Here is a 21,660-nt window from a genome sequence, read left to right as displayed (position 1 = left end):
GCTACCAGTATTAAACTGAGAGCACTGTGCTGTTCAAGACAGCTTGATTGTCTCACTCTTGTTTTTCAGTCTGAGTTCTGTTTTGCTGGAGATTAAAAAAGCTAAAATAAAGAGTCCAGGTATCTGTACCAACTGATAAGGGAAAATTTTTAATTCTTTTAATCTCTTAAAACCTTCTATAACTTTGTCTGTCAAATCTACTAAACCTGTTATTTATCACATTTCATTTATTTTGTACTAACCTTGGGATTAACTCCACCTATTGTTCTTTATGTATAGTAGGCTGGTGATGGGAAATCAGCTAATTTTATGTTCGCTACTCCAGCAGTTTCACTTATACTTAGTGTAAATGGGAATTAATCAAGCTATCACAGCAGTAAACTTCTATCTGGCTTTCATTTCATAATGTATAAAGTACCTTGTAATGGACGCTAATTCCCTCTGATCTGCCGTAAGCTCTGATATTGTTTCTGAATATCCCTTGTGCTTGTGTACAGGAACCATAGCAGTACAATTACCTACATTCCCTTCCCTGGAGCTGCAAGCATTGTGTAGACAACACTTATTTCGTTTAACCCTCATGCTCTAGGCACAGTTAAAGTGTAAACTCAAAATCCCTTTTTCAGTATGTTTGGCATTATATTTCTCTGTATACTGTCTTCTTAAGCCTTGACCACCAGGAGGTTTTACCCCTTTCATGACCATGGCATTTTTATTTGCTATTCAGCACTGTCCTACTTTAACTGGCAATTTCTTGGTCATGCAACAACACTACACGCAAATAAAATGTATGTATTTTTTCACACAAATTGAGATTTCCTTTGGTGGTATTTGATCACCATTGGGTTTTTTTATTTTTTATTACTTTATATGAATGAAAAAAGACTGAACGTGTTGAAAAAAACCCAATATTTTCTACTTTTTGTTATAAAACATTTACAATTAAAAAAAGTGTATATTAATTGGTTTGCAATAAAGTTATAACGTTTGCAAACTATGGTATACAGTGTATACTGAAATTTACACAGCTACAAGACACTATACTAGTAATGGCAGTGAAAAAGGACTTATAGTGGCAATGTGATTGTGTGACAGGCAATCTGGTGCTAACAGAAACTGGCTGGGAGGGATACTAACTGACTAACTGTCTAAATGACACTGAAGTCGCCAGTGATACTAATACAATGATCAGTGATAATAATGTACACTCTACTAATGACACAGGCTGGAAAGGGGTTAACATCAAGGGCCAATCAAGGGGTTAACTGTGAGCCTAACAAGTGTAATGTGTGTTTGTAAGCACACAATTCTGTGCTGTGATGGGACACAGCTAATCAGCAGGTTTCAACCAAAATCAAACACGTGCTGCACGGTCAGCACGGGTCAGCAGGGGGCATGCCACGCCTGCACCTGCACGCCTGTATATTTACTGTGAGGGGGTCGGCATGTGGGTAAGCAAATATTTTTTCTTACCTGGAGATCCTGCAAGAGTACTTCCTATTGCCAGATGACGTTAAGTCGCTGCCTCTAAATTAGAAGCAATGTTGTCAGCCTGCTTTGTGTGCCCCTACAGTTTGTTGTTAGTCTTCCTATCTGATAGAACTGATATGCAGGTGTAAGCCGTGTACCGGGGTGGGCTCCCCAGGATACAGTAAAGTCACGAACGAGGAAAGCAACCTCAACACCAGCTTTTGCCACAACAGAATTTTACTTAGATGTGGCAAATAAACACAACCACAAATGCTGGAAACATACAATAAATTTACATACACACAGCCCCAAGGCTGAGACCCTTGTGCTGAACAGCACGGTGCCTTCTGATGGATGAAGGTAGAAAGTGAAGTAATTTACCTACTGGCAGGCACAAATAAGCTGCCACACCTTACCTGTTATTACCCTAAAAAAAGCAGGAATCAGTGTATGTTGTGGAGTCCTTCCAATAATCAGTAACAACACTTGTGGCCTGACACAAACAGAGAACCTAACTAATTAACTATAGGCCTGGATTCAGTCTCAAGGCGCCAACATTGAAATGAGGTGCGTGCGATATTGTAGTGTATGCTGCATTGTTCCTCGGTTCTCATCAGCTTCCTGGCAGCAATCTCATCAGCTTCACCCAGCTGCAGCTCACACAGCCCCTCCATTCAGCATTCTCCAGAACATGGCTCCTGCATTCAGCATCGTCCAAAACATGGCTGCAGTCTCCTCTCCCTGTTCATTAAAAGCCCCACCTCTTCATGAATATGCAAATATCTATGCAGTCTGAACCTGTGTTAGAAAAACAGTGACATCTTGTGGCTAAACCGCAGAATGTCAGTCAAAACATCAATTTACTCCACACCATAATTTACTGCACACAAATAGTGTTCAAACAATGAGAGCTGTTTCCCCATCTCACACAGGGCCTTGTGGGATGTGTTGGCACTCTAAGGCCTATGAAAATGGTTTTGGTCCTTCAGCGTTATACTTTAGGACAAAATGGGGTTGATTTACCAAAGGAAACTATACTTGTCACTTTGCAAGGGAGCTCAGTGAATAAAGTGAAACTGATGATTTCCATCATCCAGTCATGTGAAAGCAAAAATACTGTTTTGTTGTTATTTTCCTTGCAAGTTATTGGTTATTCTTTGAAAAATATAGTTCATCACCAGGGGTGCTACTACCTGACAGGCCGCCTCCCTCCCCAGTCTGGGTGGGTGTGTGGATATAGGTGTATTTAATGCATGAAGATAAAAAACCTTCTGCATGCAGATCTCCCCCCCCCCAGCCCCCCTTATACTTACCTCAGCCTGATCTCAATCCAGTGATGTGCATGAGAGCAGTGGCTCTTCAGTCTCTTTCTTCTTCATTGACCCAGCTATTGGCTCCTGCTGCTGTCAATCACAGCCAGTGAGGTGGGAGTGGGGGGCAGAGCCAAGCTGACACACAGAGCTGGCTCAGGAGTGAGCAAGCATGCGCAAGTGCCCCCAGAGCAAGCGGCTTGCTCTGGGAGAAGTTGGCAGGGGGAGGAACCAGGAGTGCCAGGCAGGGGGACCTGAGAAGATGGGGATCAGGGCTGCTCTGTGCAATACCATTCTAATTTTTTTTACCTAACAGCCATCGGGGGGAGCTTTGGTGAAAATCAGGGGTCTAAACAGACTCCTGATGTCTCACTTTTAAGATAGAGGAAGAGATTAAGGACACAGATCTTCACTCTTTTCTCTGCAACCTCATCTGCACTGCAGAATGAACATCAAGCACTAAGGCTCCCTGTTCATTCACATAGTGAAGAATATTAAACACACTTTACTATGCTTCATTGTTAAATGATCACAGGATTGATCAGTACTGATCACTCACTGTGTTCATTCATGAAACTGACCTCATCCCCCCCGTATGCCTGCATCAGCTTACAGTCGGCAGGGGGGAGAGGAGAAAAATTTGGCAGTGCTGCAGGGGGAGACACAGAGGGATCAGAGCTGCAGGGGAAATAGACTCTAGACAGGAGAGGGGGTATGCAGTTACTGAAACTAATCCCCTCCTATGGCTTACAGCTGGTGGGCGGGGAGGAAGAGAAACTGACTGTGCTGCACGAGGGGGGAGGGGGGGTTGGGGGAACGACTGCATAATAAAGCTGCTGAGACCCCCTGGTAAATTGATGGGGCCCAGGCTTCGTACAGGTGGGCCAGTGCTATCTCCTTATCAGCAGCACTGTTCACCACATTCACTAAACTCTGGGAAGAATATCTTTGCAAAATGCAACTTCCCTTTTTAAGTGAATAGCCTATTTGCTTTCAGCAAATCAAACACAATGGGTTTTGTTACTAAAACTGGAGAGTGCAAAATCTGGTGCTTAATTGAACAAGCTGAAGTTAAAAGCTGATTGGCTACCATGCACAGCTGTAACAGATTATGAGTGCACTCATTTTAGAAAAATTTCCCAATGTGTTTCATGATTTTATTTTGTATATGTCTAAGTCGTTCTCATTTTTCCCCCCTCTAGGTGCTTGAGATTTAGGAAATCAAAAAGTGTGAGTTTTTTTTAATATAGGTACTTTGTTAAGGTGGCATTGATTTTATAATATTGGTCTCTGCTCACCCTTGTGCTGTTTACAACTGCAACATTTTGGATTGCCTCTTCAATCTTGGTGACTAATCACTAGGATACTAGAAAGGATCAATCTACTCAGTGGGGCAACAAACAGAAATAAAAACCTAACCAAAGTTCTAATCATTCCCTAGTCTATCAATAACTTAAAGTGGAACTAGACCTACCTTTTCTCCAATGGTCCTGTCCCTCGACAGTGCCGGCATCTTCTCCTGCGTGCCAATCTTCAGCCATCTTCATTGGCAAGCTCAGGATGACGTCACTCCTGCACATGTGTAGGAGTCAATCATTCCAAGTCAGGGCCAGCATTGTAGGCTGGTCTGCGCATACGCAGTTGTGTTTAAATGCCGGAGAAGACAGCAGGCAGGCAAGTAGGTGCACCTTATTGTGGAAGAGAGTTGCATGTCTCTTCTGCAATAAAGAGCCTGCCTGCTTGCTGTTTGGGACAGCAAAACTTTAGGTTTATCCAGGTGTGGATATTTTTACATAATTACATTGGTCCAGCTTGTACCTAGTGTAACTATGTTGATGTCATACCTGTGAGATCCCTCTAGAAGTTAAAAATCACAGTGTTAGACAACCATACTCCAGGGATCTACACTTGCTTCCAGGTCCAGTGCTGAGCCACTGCCCTGCTGCATTCTAAATGCAAGAAGTCAGCCACTGGGCATGAACACCATTCAGAGATCGCCTTCCATTGTCTCAATCAGTGCTTTGCATTCTGTAATTGGATGACATGGGGAGCATGATGTAATGGCCCTGCCTCTTCTCCTCTCCCAATCAGAGAACGCTTTGTATTCCATCCCCCAGGTATGGTATATACTTATTTACATTGGTCCAAGCTGGACCAGTTTAACTATGTAAGAATATCTGTACCTGGAATTCCTGAAATTCTTATTTAAAAAAAAATCTGGCTATACAGAGGTTTTTATACATAAATTTCTTGGTTTCAGGGACACATTATATTTGAAAGCATATTACAGTTTCATGAATTCTAATAAATTACAGTTCAAAATCTGCAGTGGCAAGCCATAGTCAGAAAGGGTGTGAGGACTTGTGAGCTTTATGATTAGTCCTGCACATGAAAGTGCCCTCTCTTTTGCTGCATCTACTGCAGGTTAATGGCCTCTTCTGCCAGGACTTGATGAAGGATCTATGAAACTGCTCACAGACTACAACACAACAGGATATTTCAACTCAATATAAATAAATCAAAACATTGCCAGCCATGGCTGCTTCCTTAATCAGAGTCATCTGTTTCCAAATTCGAAGGCCAGGCTTGTAAATGAGTTTTTCTTCATATTTATTGCTCCTGAGAAATAAATCTTTAATTGTTTTCAAAGGCTCCCACTGTTTGCTTGTAGAAACACCAAGGTGAGAGCATTAAATAATGATGTAGAGTTTAACCCAGGCACTAATTTAGACAGAGGACAGGTGAAAACCAACATGGATAAAAAAAGACACATTTACAATTCACAATTTTCTAGTCGAAAAATTATTATTTGATGCAAACCTTTCTGATTAGAAATATATAAACAGTCCTCATGAGTCCTATTATAGAGACACATAAACAAACCTTCCAAAAAAAACCTTTGACATTATCATACAGAATGAAGAGGTAGGGACACTCTTTGCTACTACATGGCAGAATCTGAATCAGAGGTCCACGTCTGATTAAAGGGTAAAAGACTTTGAACAGATCACTGTAAATCATAAATAAAATAACAGGATGGTATACCAATCTGCAGCTTCTTGAGCTAGCAAGATATTTTCATGTTTTAAAGAAAACCTTGGCTAGGAAAATATATAGGCCCCATGCACACAGAGGGGTTTATTTACTAAAGCTGGAGAGTGCAAAATCAGACTCACTTCTGCCTAGAATCCAATCAGCTTTATTGTCAAAGGTTAATTGAACAAGCTGAGACTAAAAACTGATTGGTTTCTATGCAGAACTGAGCCTGATTTTGCACTTTCCAGCTTTAGTAAATAAACCCCAGAGTGTCTAGTCACTCTGCATGCAATTACTCGGCACATGCAGCATGCCTATGTGACACAGCACACCACTGATCAGGATAAGGGCTCTCTGACTGGCCCTTCTGATCATATGATGGCTGTGTCCATCATGAAATGTAAACAAACAACACGTGAGCTGATCTGCTATCCTTCTCCTCAAACACAGAGAGCATGAGTGAGGGGAAGGAGAGATGACCTGTGCAGCCTGTCAGGATTTGTGAGTTGCCAGTGATATTTCACTGGATTTATACTCTGATCACACACAGTGCAGCCATCTGGCCCTAGTGCACATCAACATCTGTCACAGCTTTCCATCCACATCTGTCACAGTGTCTGAGTGCACATCAACATCTGTTACAGTGTGCCTCAACATCTGTCACTGAGTACCAGTTAACATCTGTCAGAGTCCTAGTGCACCAACATCTTCAACAGTGTCCCATTGCAACAGCAACATCTCTAGTGCCCCAGTGGACCATCAACATCCTGGTTGTTCCTAGTGGACCATCAACATCTGTTGGTGTCCCAGTGCACCAACAATTGGTATATTGTCCCTGGTGCATGATCAACATCTGTCAGTGTCTTGGTGCATCAACAGCATCTGTCATTATCCCAGTGCACCAGCAACATGTGTCAGTGGCCCAGTGCAACAACAACATCTGTCAGTGTCCCAGTGCAACAACAACATCTGTCAGTGTCCAAGTGCACCAAAAACAACTGTCAGCTTATGGTAAGCAGGATAATTTCAAGGAGGGAACAGGGAATTATCGTTGAAGTGTAGAAACCTCTTGATCATGTCATAGCATGTTCTGGGCATATAAGAAGAGACTGGCATGTGATGTATGGGGTGAATGGACCAGTAGGTACGGACTTCATTTTTTGTCAGTCCCATATTCAGTGTAAGTTCAAGAAAAACTTTAAATTCTTCCATGGTGAAAGGTTTCCATTGAAATAGCATAAGATAAATTTGGATTGTTGGCAGTGAATTGGCTGGAATAAAGATTGCACTGGTCCACAATTAAATTAAACAAATCATCAGTAAAAACAAAGTGATTTGATGTATCATTTTCTGTTGACCATACCTCTGCTTATTGTCTGAACTGACCATGGCTTTGCCTGTACTGACCCTGGCCTGTTCATGGACTATGTTCCTGCCTACTGCCTGCATGTCATCCTACCTGTACTGACCCTGTGCTGTTTATGGGCCATGTTCCTGCCTGCTGCATTGCCCATTTCTTTGGCTGTACTGACCATGTCTCAGCCTGCTACCTGGATGATTTCTTTAGCTGTTAATAACCACATCTCTGCCTGATGCCTGGACCAATGCTTTGTCTCTTTGCTGACCACTTCTCTGCCAGGCACCAGTACTAACGTTACAGGTGAAACTTGAAAAATTAGAATATCGTGCAAAAGTTCATTTATTTCAGTAATGCAACTTAAAAGGTGAAACTAATATATGAGATAGACTCATTACATGCAAAGCAAGATAGTTCAAGCCGTGATTTGTCATAATTGTAATGATTATGGCTTACAGCTCATGAAAAAAACAAATCCACAATCTCAGAAAATTAGAATATTACATGCAATCAATAAAACAAGAATTGTACATAGAACAATATTGGACCTCTGAAAAGTATAGGCATGCATATGTACTCAGTACTTGGTTTGGGCCCCTTTTGCAGCAATTACTGCCTCAATGCGGCGTGGCATGGAAGCTATCAGCCTGTGGCACTGCTGAGGTGTTATGGAAGACCAGGATGCTTCAATAGTGGCCTTCAGCTCTTCTGCATTGTTCGGTCCCATGTCTCTCATCTTTCTCTTGGCAATTCTCTATGGGGTTTAGGTCAGGCTAGTTTGCTGGCCAGTCAAGCACAGTAATCCCACGGTCATTGAACCAGGTTTTGGTGCTTTTGGCAGTGTGGGCAGGTACCAAGTCCTGCTGGAAAATGAAGTCCGCATCCCCATAAAGCTCGTCTGTGGAAGGAAGCAGGAAGTGCTCCAAAATCTCCTGGTAGACGGCTGCGTTGACCCTGGACTTAATGAAGCACAGTGGACCAACACCAGCAGATGACATGGCTCCCCAAATCAACACAGACTGTGGAAACTTCACACTGGACTTCAAGCATCTTGCAGTGTGTGCCTCTCCATTCTTCCTCCATACTCTGGGTCCTTGGTTTCCAAATGAGATGCAAAATTTGCTCTCATCAGAAAAGAGGACTTTGTTCCATTGAGCAACAGACCAGGTCTGTTTTTCTTTAGCTCAGGTAAGACGCTTCTGACGTTGTTTGTTGTTCAGGAGCGGCTTGACAAGAGGAATACGACATATGAAGCACATGTCCAGGATCCGTCTGCGTGTGGTGGCTCTTGATGCACTGACTCCAGCCTCAGTCCACTCCTTGTGAAAGTCCCCAACACTTTTGAATTGCCTTTTCCTGACAATCATCTCCAGGCTGCGGTCATCCCTGCTGCTTGTGCACCTTTTTCTTCCACCTTTCCCTTCCATATAACTTTCTATTAATGTGCTTTGATAGAGCACTTTGGGAACATCCAACTTCTTTTGCAATTACCTTTTGAGGCTTTCCCTCCTTTATGGAGGGTGTCAGTGTTGGTTTTCTGCACAACTGTCAGGTCAGCAGTCTTTCCCATGATTGTGATTCCTACTGAACCAGACTAAGAGACCATTTAAAGGCTCAGGAACCCTTTGCAGGTGTTAAGGCTTAATTAGTTGATTAGAGTGGGACACTTTGAACCTAGAATATTGCACCTTTTCACAATATTCTAATTTTCTGAGATTGTGGATTTGGGGTTTTCATGAGCTGTAAGCCATAATCATCACAATTATGACAAATCACGGGTTGAACTATCTTGCTTTGCATGTAATGAGTCTATCTCATATATTAGTTTCACCTTTTAAAGTTGCATTACTGAAATAAATGAACTTTTACACAGTATTCTAATTTTTCGAGTTTCACCTGTATGTCATGATCTGGTTTACCTACTGGTGGCACTGTGCTTTCCTGGGCAGAAATCTGCAGTTGTAGTATCCACCAGGAAGTGTATCCCATTGGGTACTTAAGTTCCACTTCTGCTATGGCTCCTCACATCAGTGTTTTGGCTGCTTCTGCCTAGTACCCTGTTTACTGTGCTCCTGCCAGACTCTATTGCCATTAACTTTTGATCTCGCCCTGTACCCAGTACTTTGCTGCTTTGTTCCCTTTTGTTCCTCTCTTCTGTTAGCTCCTCCATTTCCCCCCTTCACATCTGCTCCCCTAGTTTTCCCTTGCTTTGCATGTTTCATTCGTATATACAGTATATTGCCAAAAGTATTGGGACACCAATCCAAATCATAGGATTCAGGTGTTCTAATCACCTCCATGGCCACAAGTGTATAAAATCAAGCACCTAGGCATGCAGACAGCTTCTACAAACATACAAACATTTGTGAAAGAATGGGTTACTCTCATGAGCTCAGTGAATTCAAGCTACCATGATAGGTTGCCATCTGTGCAATAAGACCATCTGTAAAATTTTCTTGCTAGTAAATATTCCACGGTCAACTGTTAGTGGTATTATAACAAAGTGGAAGCAACTGGGAGTAACAGCAACTCAGCCATGAAGTGGCAAATTGTTTAAAAAATTGTTTTAATTTTCTTTTCACAAGTTGTTATAGGATATTTCTAACACACAGCATGGGCATACTAAGAATTACACCCAAAAATACATTCTACTATTCCTCCTGGGTATGGCAATACCACATGTGAGAAATTTTCACAGCCTACCCACAAAGAGAGACCCAATATCCAAGCAGCAACTTCAGGCATTCTAAGGGCATAAATTACACTTATAATTTCCTGACTACCTCTCAAATTGCACCAGGACAATGAAAACACCAACAAAATAACCAACAAACACCCACCTGTGGCTTTATTAGTGCAGTTGTTGGCAGAGGATGATTGGGATTGGTGTCTGACAGAGCAGGGTCAGCGCATGCTGAAACTAACAATGCACAGAAGTCGCCAACTGTCTGCAGCTAAAGACCTCCAAACTTCATGTGGCCTTCAGATTAGCATAACAACAGTGCGTAGAGAGCTTCATGGAATGGGTTTCCATGGTTGAGCAGCTGCATCCAAGCCTTACATCACCAAGTGAAATGCAAAGTGTTGGATGCAGTGGTGTGGAGACGTGTTCTCTGGAGTGACAAATCATGCTTCTCTGTCTGGCAATCTGATGGACATGTCTGGGTTTGCAGTTACCAGGAGAACGGTACTTGCCTGACTACATTGTGCCAAGTGTAAAGTTTGGCGGAGGGGGGATTATGGTGTGGGGTTGTTTTCCAGGGGTTGGGCATGGCCCCTTAGTTCCAGCGAAGGGAACTCTTAAGGTGTCAGCATACCAAGACATTTTGGACAATTTCATTCTCCCAACTCTGTGGGAAAAGTTTGGCGATGGCCTCTTCCTGTTCCAACATGACTGCACACCAGTGAACAAAGCAAGGTCCATAAAGACATGGATGAGCAACTGGCCTCAACCCGATAGAATACCTTAAGGATGAATTACAGTGGAGACTGCAAGCCAGGTCTTCTTGTCCAACATCAGTGCCTGACCTCGCAAATGAGCTTCTGGAAGAATAGTCAAACATTCCCATAGACACACTCTTAAACTTTGTGGACAACCTTCCCAGAAGAGTTGAAGCTGTTATAGCTGCAAAGGATGGGCCAACTCAATATTTAACCCTACGGACTACGACTGGGATGCCATTAAAGTTCAGGTGCGTGTACAGGCAGGCATCTCAATACTTTTGGCAATATAGTGTATATATATTGTGTTTTTAGTTAGTTGTCATGTTTATTGGGTGCTGCTGTGTAATTATATTTTATTCACTGTAAATAAATTTCACTTTAAAGATATATAAATATGGTCCCAGTTTCTTGGTGTAGCTACTTATATCTGACCGTCCCAGCTGCTGACTCCTGACACCCATCTACATGTCACACTTGCTATGTTCCTGCTAGACACCAATCCCACTCATCCTCTGCCAACAACTGCACTAATAAAGCCACAGGTGGGTGTTTGTTGGTTATTTTGTTGGTGTTTTCATTGTCCTGGTGCAATTTGAGAGGTAGTCAGGAAATTATAAGTGTAATTTATGCCCTTAGAATGCCTGAAGTTGCTGCTTGGATATTGGGTCTCTCTTTGTGGGTAGGCTGTGAAAATTTCTCACATGTGGTATTGCCATACCCAGGAGGAATAGTAGAATGTATTTTTGGGTGTAATTCTTAGTATGCCCATGCTGTGTGTTAGAAATATCCTATAACAACTTGTGAAAAGAAAATTAAAACAATTTTTTAAACAATTTTCCAGAAACTTGTGGCAAAAATGACTTGTTCAAAAACTCATTATGTCTCATAGAATATACTTTGAGGTGTTTGCTTTCCAAAATGTGGTCATTTTCTGGGTGTTTCCAGTGTTTTGGTGCTCCAGGGCTTTCAAAAATGTGCCAGGTATGTTCTTTTGCATCCTTATCTTGATATTCTAATTTCCAGATACTGTGTGGCCTTAACTCCTAGTACTTCTAAATTGGTGGGAAAAGCCCAAAATCGTTCATCTGCCGTTGTACTGAAGTTGACTTAGGAGCAGTGGAGGGAGGTGCTTCACACTTATTTTCCTACGGTAATTGCATCTACTGATAGAATGACACAAATATGTTACTTACATCAGACTTACTTTACACCTCTACTGTTATTTCAGATTAAAAAAAGGGACTCAGCTTTATGTCAGAAGTGTAAGTTATTTGAAGGCACTACTATACATATGACTTGGGAGTGTCAAAAAGTCAAGCCTCTGTTGTCTCAGATGATGTGGTTTATGGCTGACAATTTTGGCTTACCAAAAATACTGTATGTAACCTCCTTTTTATGTTTGACAATTTTGGCTTACCAAAAATACTGTATGTAACCTACTTTTTATGTTTGTTGGGTGACATTGATGATGATCAAATGAACAATGATACAAAACTATTTATTAGACTTTTTTTATTTTATGTACAAAAGCTCATTCCTAGGAGATGGTTATATACAGAAACACTTACTTTGGCTATGTGGAGATAATGCAGACCTTCTGGTCTATAGAATGACATTCGAGACTCATGGATGCCCCCAACAAATTTATTAAAATACGGTTCAATTGGGAGGACTCTCCAGAGACCCTGGAAGAGGCCCTGGATGGTTGAGTAATTTAAGATATGGCTGAATAGAGGGCTGGTTGAGGGGGGTCTGTGGAACCCCTGCACAGTGTATGAGACGAAATAACACATTCCAATGGGATTGTGAGTTTGAAATGCTTTATTTGCTGTTTAGCTTATTTTGGTTTGCCATTTCTCTTTTTTTTTTATAAATATTTATTGGTTTTCAATCAAAAATAATTAACAAACATTTTCTTCATAAAAAGATCATTATATTCCTCGTAATTTATTTAATTCCCACAACCCTAAATCCCTCCTGAACCCCTCCCCCACCCACACCCATCCTCCTAACCCCCCTCCCTTGTCTAATCCGAGAGAGAAAGAGAGAAAAAAAAAAAAGAAGAAAAATTATCCTTTTCTTTCTAAAACTCATTTCTAAAATAGCTTATTCGTTTCAAGAGGTATAAATCAAGTATATTTCACTTTCTGTCTAAATTCTTCCCATTTTCCCCACTTTTTATAGTACTTCTCCATTCCGTCTATGTGTGTGTAATAAAGTCTTTCCATCTCACATAACTGATTCATTCTGATAAACCAATCTTCTTCCGTCGGCGCCTCCCTTTTTTTCCAAAACCTAGGGATCAAGCTTTTGGCTGTACTCAGAAAGTACCAAATCCCTGAATCCTTATATGATCTCACTGTAAGCTCAGAGATATGAAGAAGACATAACTCTGGATCCAATCTAATATCGATCTTAGTAATTTTCCTCATTAAATGTATGATTTTCCCCCAGAACACCTGTATCTTTGAGCATTCCCACCATATGTGATATAGTGTACCCACTTCTCCACAACCTCTCCAACATAGTGGAGAGTTCTCCCCGTTCATCTTGTGCTCCACAATTGGTGTAATGTGCCATCTAACTAAACACTTATAATTTAATTCTACTTCTCTCATACTAATATTTTCGTGAGTTAATCTAAACATTTTCCTCTGCTGTTCCTCATCTATCTCCCTGTCCATATCTTTTCCCCATTTCTCTACATAAGTTAATTTTGTGTCAGTGTCTAGTGCCGTTAAGATTCTGTATATTTTGGCAACTCCGTGTCTCCCATCTCCCCGTGAATCTAATAAACTTTCAAATGAATTCCACTCCTTTCTAATTCTCACCGGTTTTGGAAGATTCTCAAAAAAGTGTTTTAATTGGTGATATCGGACCTCGTCCATTCTGCTAAAAACCTCTCCGTTTAATTTCTCCATCTCTCTATAAGATCTAAGATCCTCACCCACCATTATATCTCTCAGTTGCGTGTCCTGTTTAATAATCCATTTCCCTGTGATGTCTTCCTTCCCAGGTGCAAAGTAATCTGTATTTTTAAGTGGCATTAACTGTGAATTGAAAGCCCAACCCTTTTGTCTGTTAAACATATCCCAGACTTTTAAAACAATAAAAGTGTACACACTTGTGTTAACGTCTAGACCTCTATAATGTGTAGGTAACCATATAATTCTATTTAGATTGGACCCACTCAATATATTTTCAATTTTGACCCAACTTTTCCCTGGGTTATGAGTCCAGTCAAAGATTCTCGCGATCAAGACCACTTTATAATATCTCTTAAAATCTGGGAGCCCTAGGCCTCCTCTCTCTTTAATTCTAGTCAGCGTTTCATAGCGTATCCTCGTTTTTTTTTTCCTCCATATATACCCCAACAACATTTTCCTTAGTGTCCTGAAAAAAACCTCTGGAAGTTTAATTGGGATCATTTGAAACTTATATAAAACTTTGGGCAAAATTATCATTTTTATCAAATTTATATGGCCCATCCAAGACGTGTTTCCAGTTCCCAACCTCTTCAATTCCTCTTTTATCTCGTTTAAAAGTGAAATATAATTAATCTTATACATATTATTAATTGAAACAGACAATTTTACCCCAAGATACTTTAATTCTTTCTCTCTCCACACAAAGGGGAATTCTTCTTGTATTTTTTCTTTTTCACTATTTTTAAGATTTATATTTAAAATTTCAGATTTTGTTGGATTAATTTTTAAGTTTGATATTTCCCCTTACTCCTTCAGTATTTTCATTAAGTTTGGTAGAGAAATACGAGGGTATCCAACGAAAAACAACAGATCGTCCGCGTAAGCCGCTACCTTATGTTCTCTGTCACCTATCTTTATTCCTTTTATATTGATATTCTTTCTTATCATCGACAAAAATGGCTCCAGGGACAAGACAAACAACAATGGGGATAGGGGACATCCCTGCCTTGTTCCATTTGACATCCTGAAGAGCTCCGATCTTCCTCCATTTAACATGACAGTGGCTGTGGGGCCTTTATATAAATTGCCAATCCACTTCCTAATTCTATCCCCCAGCCCTATCTCCACCAGGATGTCCATCATGAAACTCCAGTTCACTCTATCGAATGCTTTCTCTGCGTCAATTGACAATAATATTACCGGGGTCTTCCCTTTTTTCCCCTCTTGTATAAGCAACAATGATCTTAATCCGTTGTCTCTACCCTCTCTTCCCGGGACAAATCCCACTTGGTCCCAATGTATCCATTCTGGCAACATGACCTTAAGCCTGTTTGCCAGAACTTTTGCAAACAATTTAGTGTCAACATTCAACAGCGCAATAGGTCTGTAACTTTCACACTGAGAAGGGTCTTTATCTTCCTTGTGAATTAAAACTATATTGGCCTGTAAGGACTCTCCCCTAATTTCCAACTCATCTCCCAGAGCATTCATGTATGTCTTCAATCTGGATATTAGTATCTCTTTATATTTTTTATAGTATTTTACAGTAAACCCATCTGGGCCCGGACTTTTCCCCACCACTGTCTCCTTCAATGCTATTTCTATTTCTTCTGACGTAATTTCTGAGTCCAAGGATTTCAGTTGGATTTGACTTAGTTTTGTTAAACCTGCATTTTTTAAGAATATGCTTCTTTTTTCTTTATTTACTATATCAATATTATTAGGGGTGTCCTGGGGTATAATGTTATATAGTTCACTATAGTAATCTTTAAATACTCTAGCGATTCCTTTAGTTGAATGGACCATTTCACCCTTGGAATTTCTTATTTTTTCTATATAATTCCTGTTTTTCTTTTCCCTCAACGCCCTCATTAGATGTTTTCCCGGCCTATCTCCCCATCTATACCTTTCACTTGTTAGTTTATTAAAGACTCTTCTTTTTTCTTCCTCTACTGCCCTCTCTAGTTCATCTTTCTTTTTTGTTATCTTCTGCCTTAATTCTTTCGAGATATTCCTTTTATGGGCCTGTTCTAGATCAGATATTTCATTTAAAAGTCTATTGATCTTTTCTCTCCTTTCTCTTTTCTTTTTTGCCCCTATTGCAATAAGCAGTCCTCTGATATAGGCTTTATGGGCTTCCCACAATGTTGCAACCGACACTTCCTCAGTATCATTCTCATCAAAATATCTTTCAATTTCTATTTTAATCTTTCGATCGATCTCCTCATCCAGAAGAAGTGCCTCATTCATCCGCCACACAAAACCACCTCTATCTTCTCTACCCCATCTTAACTTCATTGCAACCGGAGAATGGTCTGAGATAGAGCTCCCTCCGATCATAACCTCTACCACGGAATCTATAAATTGATGTTCTACAAATACGTAATCCAATCTGGAGTAAGTCTCATGAACATGCAAATAAAATGTATAATCTTTATCTTTCATATGCCTAATTCTCCATATGTCCACTATTTGATATTCATTCAATGATTTCTTTAATAATCTCAGGGACCTATTCTCCTCTTTCCTCACATGGGAGGTAGTATCCAGCCGTGGATCCATACAAAGATTAAAGTCCCCCGCTACTATCAATCGACCTCTTTTAAAATCCATCAGCCTCTGCAATACTTCCCTTAGGAATATCTCCGGTTTCTTGTTTGGGCAATATATACTAGCCACTGTACACTCAATATCCTGCAACTTACCCCTTAAAAACAAAAACCTGCCCTCTGGGTCTGTTATTCTCTTCTCCACTTCAAACCTGATATTTTATGCGAACCCTATAGCCACCCCTTTTGCTCTTCTAATTGGTGAATCCGCATAATACCATGTCGGAAAATATCTTGACCGCAGCCTAATCTTAGATTCCAAATCCAAATGTGTCTCCTGTAAAAAAACCACTGAGGCTGTCCTATGTTGTAACTCCTTAAATAATCTAAATCTCTTTCCAGGGCAGCTTAGCCCCTTTACATTAAAAGTTACAAACTGGACTTCTTCCATGTTGTCCTGCTCTTTCTTTTCTCTCTCTTTCCTCCACCCATCCTCTTACACTTACCCCTCCTATGCAGATTATTACCCATCCGGCCCCCCCCCACCCCCCATCTCTCCACCCTCCTCCCCCCCACATCCCACCCCCCCCTCTCCCCCCCACACCATCCCCTCCAGGCCTCCTCTGCCTTTGGATCATTATCCACCTCAGATCCCTACCTTAGGGGTTCAGCTCCTCCCATGACCGCACCCCCCTCCCCCTCCCCCTCCCCCTCCCCCGTGTCCCTTTATCCATTACTTCTCTATTTCTTTTTCTAACCGGCTGCCAATTTTCTTCCTCCAATTTATATGGCTCTCCCTCCTCCACTTCCCAACCCGGGATCTCTAGTTTCTGTATGCCAAATTTATCACAAAAATCCCCCACATCTTCTGGGAACCTCAAGACCGCTGTAATTCCTTCCCTCCAACCAATTAAACCCGCTGTACGGCCCCATCTATAGTTCACATTATGCTTTTTCAGCACTTCTAATAAGGGTTTCAGTGATCTCTTTTTCCTCAAAGTCTCTGCTGTTAAGTCCGCAAAAATTTGGATGTTTTTCCCTCCATATACAATACTTGTTCATCCTTTCACCTTTTTCCATATCTCTTCTTTATCACCGTGGTTATGAAATTTGACAATTATGTCTCTTGGTTTCTCTACTCCTTTTTCTCGTTGATACCTCTCAATCCTATATACTCCATCCAGTTTACATATCGCCATGTCCTGATTATTCATTATGGAGGTCAAAATTTTACCAATTAACTCTTTTAAATCTTCCCCAGGGTCAACTCTGGGACTCCTCTCACTCTTAGATTATTTCTCCTTGCTCTGTTTTCTTGTTGTTCCATCATATAAAGCAATCTTTTTAGGTCCTTTCTATTGTCTATTATCCCTTTTTTCAAGTTTGGGATAATTTGGGCGTGTGTTTGAACTTTTTCCTCCGTTTCCTCTACCCTAGTTAACAATTGCTCCAGATCTTCCCGAATTGTGCCCATCTCTTGCTTTATTGATATTTCCAGATTTTTAAACATCTCCGCCATTTCCTTTTTATTTGGTATTTGAAGGTCCCTTTCCATTTCTCTCGACTCAATGCCTTCCATTAATTGTTGACTATTATACACCGGGCCCAAGGAAAGTCTCGGGCTGTTATCCAGGCTTATTTCCAATTCACTTTTTTCACAGACTCCCTGGGATCTTTCTGGCGTGAAATTTTCCTGTGTCGTAGATTTTTTGATCGTACCGGATTGGGGGTTCCTAGACCCAACCCCTTTGGTGTTTTTGTCTTTCATGTTTATTTTGAAGTTTTATCCCTACTCCTTTCCTTACAATCTGTCAGATCTTTAGACCCACCCTAGGACTCTCCGGGTTCAAAGTCCAAATTCCTTAGACAACAGATGGAGAATCTTATTATAAACTCAAAAAAGGCTAGGGATGTATCTATAGTGGCATGGAGATAGTATAATTTGTTAACAGGGTAGAATAGTCATGTAGGGTGATATAGAGGTATGGAGGAGGGAGGTAAGGAGTATAGTGCTATAGTACTATAGTATATATAATATATAATCACACGGCAACAGTAGCAATATGGAGTATGGGGGCAGTGTATCTGTGTTCCAAATCTCGGGGTGCCAGGTCGCAGGTTTCTCTCCTCACAGGGCTCGCAGGACCTGTCCACTACTATTATCTCTGCCTCCCGGAGTATGAGCCGGAGAGCGGCGTCTCTCCCACGTGACTGCGCCGTCCTAACCGTCTCCTGGCGGCTGCACTCCTCGTCGCACCGCCACCGCAAAATGACCCCAGGGAAGCAGGAGCAGGAGCTTACTCAAAAGCCTCCAGGGGAAGCCTGGAGATCCTCAAGATCCGGGGAGACTGGCATGGGGTGCTTAGCGTGCACTTACCCGTGCCACCACTGACCCGTCCAATAGAAAGCCGGCTTTGCTCCGGCCTCCCAAAACACCGGCCGGCTACTCTGTCTCCCAGTGCTCCTCCGCGGCCGCACACGTGATTGCACCTTCCTGTCTCCCGGCAACCGCACTCCTTCACCACTACCGCGAGATGACCCCAGGGAAGCGGGCACTCCGTTGTCTCATTCCAGGCTCAGCTCCCCACCGTCTCCAGAGACCTTCATCAGCCAGGCAGGTGGGTCCACTTCTCTCCAGGGCAGCCGGTCCACAAGCTGGGACACTTGAGGAGGAGATAGTCGGGGAGGCTAACGGAGAGTGTTCACTCTACACTCTCCAGTGCCGCCATGTTCAGGCCCCACCCCTCCCAGCGCCATTTCTCTTTTAACAAAAAAAAAACCTTAAAATCTTTTACTGGATAACTGCTTGTATACAGATCTTTGGTTTTCTTTAACAGTCCATCATGCTTTGTCATCTATAATGGGAACCACTTTGAATGTATACTTTGAGTACTTTGAGGTATTCATTTCCTGTATGTTACCTATGGATCTGTGAAGATATAGTTTGTAATTGCTTTTTGTCTGTCTGTTAGCAAACTGATACACTGACAGGTCTGCAGGAGTCCTGCATGGCACCAGCAACCTGTCGATCGCCGCTGCAATGCTTTCCAGGCTCCCAAAACAAAAAAAATAGAAAATGCACATTTTTTTTTACCTGCCAAAAAATGTGCATTTATTAATTTTTGTTAAAAGGCAAAATTATCCTTTAGTTTCCAAAAAAATTATGACAACAAAAGGCTTAGCATGCCTCTTACTAAATACCCTGAACGGTCTACCTTTCAAGAAGGGATCATTTGGGAATATTTGTATTGTTCTGGCATTTTAGGGCCTCAAGAAATGAGATAGGCAGTCAGTACATCAGGACTAAATAATTTTTATTGATATGCACCATAGCTTGTAGACTCTATAACTTTCACACAGACTTCATAATATACACGGATTTGGATATATATATATATATATATATATATATATATTTTTTTTTTTTTTTTTTTTTTTTTTTTTTCTTTTTTATTTTTTTTTTTTTTCTTTATTCTTTTTATTGAAAAGTTTAACATAATATACATAATACAAAATGGTGAGATAAAGCTGTTAATCACAATCAGCCGCTAGCAACATAAACATATAAGGGGAAACATAGAAGGAAAAAATTTCCAATTGACAACAACAGCAAAACTAAAAACAATAACCATGCTTTCAGATGTCCAAGAGGTACCTGTAGTAGGATGGGCAAACACATCACAATGTAAAAGCACAACACCATGTTCCACCCCACAGAGTTACATCAAGAGAGCCATTTTTACTCAAATACAAAACACAGAGGTAACTTTAGACTAGTAATATAACAACCAATTTGAATGCTCAACAAATACCATTTTACCAAGACCCTTGGGTTATATTTTTACCAACGAAATGTAGCAGTATAAATTTACAAAGAAAAATTACTTATTTGAAAAGTTTTATGACAGAAATTTAAAAAAAAACGTTTTCAAAATGTTTTAATTAATTTAGCAAAAAATATAAAAAAACCCAGTGGTGACTAAATACCATTATACAAAACTCTATCTGTCTCAAAAAAATGATAAAAATTAGTAATCATTCAAAGTGCGAGAGCAGCTAAATCTGAAAATTAGCCTGGGCAGAAAGGGGGTAAAAATGTCCAGTATTGATGTGATTAAAAAAAGTGTACCAAATAAAAGGCTAAATGTACCTAAAATATATAAAATTATCTAGGTGGTCAAATTAGCCATACAGTTATAGTATAGTCAAGTTAACTAAAGCATATTGACGCTTAAATTTAGCCTCTAAGCTTCCATTGACCTTTGGCCATGAATGGCTTAATCAGACAGTAATAAGGGCAGAGGCCACCAGGGAACTAATTTTCCATAAGGAGTTCAGTTGTTGAAGATTCCATATTTTACTATGTAAAGGTTTTCTTAATAGAGGTACAGTATATTCTCCAGTGAAAGAAATACATTATCTTGCCCCTGTGCAAGGCATTAGTAAGAGCTCAACTAAAATATGAAGTTTAATTTAGGACACCACAAGGAGTTACTAGAGCTGGAAAGTGGCAAGACAATGGCAACTAAATGAATGGGCATGGAGGACAAGATAAAGAAGGGAATGTTCAACTTTTTTTTTAATACAGTATTTAATGGCCCTTTTCAGAATTATTTTAGTGTTTGTTCACTTTAGGGTTTTAAAAGAAAACAGTTTTATGGAAATGGAATCTTTCACAGGAAACGGAGCCCTTTCCAAACCACAAAATGTGATCATTTCAAGTGTTTTCTACAAGACAAGGTGCTCCTATACCTACTCCAATAGAAATAGTTATGTTGTAGTACCCAGCCTTACAACGTTGAATGGATATGTCTATGTCATATCAATTTATAAGCACAAAACAAAGAATGAACCATATACTGTGTTCTGCATATATTCAGATCTATAATCTGGTTTCTTATCCGTATATTTTATCCCACTACAATTTCTACAGTTAACATTTCCTCTAGTGACCAGTCTGAATTTTTACATCTGATCAAGGTATCCTTCAAATGTAGACATCTGTGACAGCAGATCATAGATAGTTGTTGTCTCTAATGTGCCAATTTCACATAATTTCATTTTTCATCTAATCATATTTGACAAAAGAGAAAATAAACCCATTCCCCATATAACTCAGTATCTAAGACCTCATTGCAACAATTTATTTGGATATCTGGATTAAATAGAAGCAAGTTCAAAAGATTTTGTTGTCAAAACTTGTTCTTTAACTCCCTTAGCTCAAGTAAAAAAATCATTCTCATTTGTATCATTCCTTTTTCATCTCAAAAATTGTCCATAAGGAATGGTGTCCTTTATCTTACTAGGATGGAAGGTCTCGAAATGCAGCAGTGAGGTCATAGAATTGGACACACTACAACTTTGAGTAGTTACTGTAAGAACCCTGATTGTCCTTAATACGCCAATATAAAAGTTCAACTTGCTTCCCTTCGAGCAGACCCACAGATTATTATATGTAAGTCATAAAATGTCTAAATACTTAGTTGAATAGTTATCAATGAAACAAATCCACACCTTCGCCATCTCTTAATAAGGAATGAAATCACTATTTGTCAATGACTTGACTC

This window comes from Staurois parvus, unplaced genomic scaffold (genome assembly GCF_062004578.1).
Source record: "Staurois parvus isolate SC_StPar_1 unplaced genomic scaffold, SC_StPar_1.0 ptg000668l, whole genome shotgun sequence".
Lineage (NCBI taxonomy): Eukaryota > Metazoa > Chordata > Amphibia > Anura > Ranidae > Staurois > Staurois parvus.
The sequence above is the reverse complement of the archived record's forward strand: the minus strand, read 5'-3'. Positions refer to the sequence as shown.